Source organism: Hordeum vulgare, chromosome 1H (assembly GCF_904849725.1).
Source record: "Hordeum vulgare subsp. vulgare chromosome 1H, MorexV3_pseudomolecules_assembly, whole genome shotgun sequence".
NCBI lineage: Eukaryota > Viridiplantae > Streptophyta > Magnoliopsida > Poales > Poaceae > Hordeum > Hordeum vulgare.
In genome coordinates this window covers 508,166,963-508,171,354 of record NC_058518.1, presented here as the reverse complement: position 1 = coordinate 508,171,354, position 4,392 = coordinate 508,166,963, and the positions used below count along the sequence as shown (strand labels likewise).

The 4,392-nt window shown below is 45.0% G+C and overlaps 1 long non-coding RNA gene across 1 annotated transcript; it reads left to right on the top strand.

Moving 5' to 3' along the window:
* The first annotated feature begins 814 nt into the window (after nucleotides 1–814).
* LOC123420651 lies at nucleotides 815–2,409 on the top strand. Its single transcript, XR_006619153.1, has 2 exons — nucleotides 815–1,286; nucleotides 1,824–2,409. It is a non-coding gene; the product is annotated as an uncharacterized LOC123420651 (long non-coding RNA).
* The last annotated feature ends 1,983 nt before the right edge of the window (nucleotides 2,410–4,392 follow it).

Here is a 4,392-nt window from a genome sequence, read left to right as displayed (position 1 = left end):
CATCTCCGTATCATCCTCAGTCTAATGGTCAGGTGCAGTTGAGTAATAATGAGATCAAGTTTATCTTGCAGAAGACTGTCAATAGGTCTAAGAAATTGTCTAGCAAACTTGATGATGCACTGTGGGCTTATAGGACTGCTTATAAGAATCTCATGGGCTTGTCACCATACAAAATGGTTTACGGCAAAGCATGTCATTTACCTCTTGAGCTAGAGCATAAAGCTTATTGGGCGATCAAAGAGCTCAACTTTGATTTCAAACTTGCTGGTGAGAAGAGGTTATTTGATATTAGCTCGCTAGATGAATGAAGAACTCAGGCGTATGAAAATGCCAAGTTGCTTAAAGAGAAGGTTAAGAGGTGGCATGATAGGAGGATACAAAAACGCGAGTTTAATGTGGGTGATTATGTCTTGCTATACAATTCTCGTTTAAGATTTTTTGCAGGCAAACTTCTCTCCAAATGGGATTGTTTCCTTACATCCGTGAATGTTGAAAGCATTATATCTCAAAATTAACAACACATAGGGTAATTTTCCAAGAATTGTGAATTGACAAAGAATCAAGCATTATATCTCACGTACTCCCGTGAATGTTGAAAGCAATATTATTAATATCATAACTTTGGAGGAGTACATAAGAGATGTTCCCCAGCCTGTTTCAGACTCCGAAAACAGAGATGTATGCGTTACGGTAAGTAAACCGACTCTAAAACTTTTCCAATAGGAAATTTTCTCCGTTTTGAAATTTTTAGATAAATACTCCATCCGTCCCGTAATTATTGTCGCAACGACAATTTTTTGAAAACCCCCTTGAGTTTATCCCGACACAACCCGCACTCCTTGCTGTTCCCACTTGTCTTCTCTCGTGCGAGCTTCCCCATTCCCCTCTCCGCCAACTCCGTCGACGGCAACTCCCGGCCAAATCCGGCCAGTCCATGCCTTGCTAACCTTTACCGGCACCCTCTCCTTTCCCTATACCGATTCCACGGCGTCGATTCGCAGCCCCCACCACAAACCCTGGCGACCAGAAGCCAGAGCAGGAGGAGAAAATTTTAATCTTTGCACCCATGGATGGCGGCGGCGCGGCAGCGAGTGGTGGTGATGCACGAAGCCGTTGTGGGATCCAGCGGCCACGGCCCACAAGGACGTCGGCGAGCAGGCCGCGGGTCCACGGGCGCGAGACGCAGAAGTACGTCCTCGGGCCTGCAGGACCGTCGACAAGCCCGTGCGGGAGCGCCGCTACTTCTGGCGTCGTCTTCTTCCTTGCTTGCTCTGCTCTCATCTCTGGTTAGTGCCTGGCCCTGCGCATCATCATTCCTGTTAATTCTGACTAGATGGGGAGTACTAGTATCCGAAGACCCACAATAGAAGTACTAGGATCTGCAGGATCCAAAGACATGATTTTGGAGTACTAGGAGTTCTAGGATCTGAATTCTGGACTACTAGGATCTGAATTCTGGAACCCACCATATTCCTGTTAATTCTGAATTCTTACATATGCATAGATTTTCCTAACTAGCAACTGCGAATTTGAAGTAAATGGACCCATCAAAAGCTTGTTTTTGTGTTGTGGGACATGTTCGAACAACACAAATCAGGTTTATGTAGTGGGTTTATTGTAGTCAATCAATGTGTTCTTAATTTGTTTGTAATCGCAGAATGTGGTTCAGATGGAGTGCTTATCTGCATTGTGCATTTGGACCAGAATGTGTACCTCTCTGGCCTTGTAGCTCGTGATATTTTTCATCCTGAAGATATACTCCGTTTTTGGGTTAGTGTTACTAGGATTCAGTCTCTCACAAACAAGCCATGTTTCTCCTGCAGCTCCTTGCCATGAGGTCTGAAGCGCTTCTCCGGCTCAACAAACTAGAAGAGGTGATTCATATGTACGGGTTTGCTGAAATTGGACAGTGCATCTCTATCTTCAATGTCCACCAAACTGTCAGGCATGGTAGCTGATTCATATGTACATGTTGTCCAAGCCCTGCACTGCGTCCACCTCAACGAATGTCGACGACCAAGAGCTGCTGGCATTGGTCCTGTCTTAAGGAACTGCTCACTCGAGTCGATGTTGACGCTGCATCAGGGGAAATATTCAGAGATCAGCAGAGGTCAATGAACGGCTTCATGGAGTGGACAGAGATGGTGTGTCGGTCAGTCACTCACTAGGTGCAGTCTAAGGCTGAAATTGATTTCTCTTTTGCAAGCGGCGTTGGTAGCCCTTCCGAGCCAAGAGCCTTAGACATCAAGTCTGGTGTACATTTTTGTTTAACTAAACGTTGCTGGACCTGTGTAACTCGATGTAAACTGGTAGATGTAAGATGTGTGAAACTGGTAGAGCAAGTGTAAATGTCTGTAAACAATCAGTATTGTACCCTGTCTAGATATAAAGTGTACTGCTTATTGCAAATAAGTTTGTCCATAAATTCAGAAATCAGTATTGCCCATAAAGTGTTTGCTTATCTTGTCTGGATATAAAGTGTACTGCTTAATTCGAATAATTCCAAAAAATTGAACTAGTCCAAACAATTAAAATGAATTCAGATAAACTCAAGTAATTTCCCAACGGCAACAAATATTTTCAAGACGGAGGGAGTACTTATTTTTAATTTGAATAATTCCAACAAATTCAACTAGTCCAAACAATTAAAATGAATTCAGATAAATTCAAGTAATTTCCCAATACACAAGATTACACAAGACATACACAAGGAGTACAAGGATTACACAATTCATATTCACTATTCATCTTCTTGAAGTATCCAATTTATAACTTCATCCTCTTCCTCTTCATCTTCTTGAGGCATCCAATTCATAGCTTCTTCATCTTCCTCTTGAGGCATCATGTTCAAATCTATACCTTCATCCTCTTTCTCTTGAGGTACCATGTTCAAATCCATACTCCCACAATCAATGAAAAAAGAAGGAGAAGAAGATTACAAAGGGGGACACAAAGTGCATCTAGTATATGCATCTCAAAAGAATATGCGCATGTTAAGGAACATGGACAGTCTAGTGAGTGGAAACACAAAATTTGATTGAGGCTATGCTATGCAGCCATCAGTCACCCCACTGTTTCCGTTTCGACAAAGCCGCTTCTCCTCTTTCGATGTTCCAACCTCCCTCTGTACATTGGCCCCTGAGCTATTCTATACTTTGTATTGTCCGTGTACTCTGTTCAAGGAATACTTGCAGCCTCTTTACAATAGTCATTGTCGCTTGCTTGTGTGGCAGTTAGATGTTGACCAAGCCTCTTCGTGACACTCCATCCACACCGATCTCTCAATCTTCATGATGCTCTGGGTTCTTCCTCAGGATCACAAAGCCCTCCAGAACTGGTGTCAGCGGAATATATCTACACGCAGGAATAGCAATAAGCTCGAGCAAGAATCAAGTAACTGAACATAAGATTCGTCTGAGAAACGTTCTGTAGTTACTTTTCAGTTGCTAGGTCAGCTCGCTCCCGTGCAGCGAGCAATACAGGCGTGCTCTGCGTCTGGAAGTCAGTGATGGTCCTGGGACTTCCTGCCTGAACGACCACGTCGACTGCTTGGGTTGATTCACACGTTAATGACAGCGAACACATCTTGAAAAAACCCGTTATGTTCTCAGAAGTAGGTTATCTGCAGCATGTAGATGCTAACAGCACAGTTGATAGAGATATTCTTCTAAGAATTGTTTACGACAAAATCTATGATTCAGCGAGAAAGCTTCAGGCAGGCGGTGGTGCTCTTATTTGGCAGTTGATGGTCGAAGGAACACATACTCCCTGGTGGCACGGGATCATCCCTCGACCTATAAGTTGATAACAGAGCAGTCTTGTCGACTGCAAATGCTGTACAAGAATGACAGAGACCCTGACTGGCAATGGCCGATACAGCCCTAGGAATTTTACTGCCATTGATACCGGGAAATCCTGGTTCAACAAACAGAAACTCGTCTTCAGCATTATGTTGAGAGCAAGACTGCCTATAGAAGCAAACAACTGACTGATAGGATGTGTATAGCAACAGCACGTTTGATATCATCTGTTAATTTGGTGAACAGCAGCAGCAGTTTCAGGTACCTTCTTCAGGTGCACAGCGGCAGTAGCTCCAGCAGAGGAGCGGCAACTCCAGCAGAGGAATAGCAGCAGCTCAGACAGATGTCGGCACAGGTTCCTGCAACAGGGGAGAAGGAGCAGCACAGGTTCCGGCGACAGGGAAGGAGCAACACAGGTTCCGGCGACAGGGGAGAAGGAGCAGCACAGGTTCCGGCTTGGGGAGGATGCACGGGAGCTCGAGGATGACCACGGGAGCTGGAGGAGGAAGTGGAGGAAGGTTCCGACGCCGGCAGGAGCTCGAGGACGACGCCGGCAGGTAACCGCAGCGGGAAGGGATCCGGCGGCGCAAAT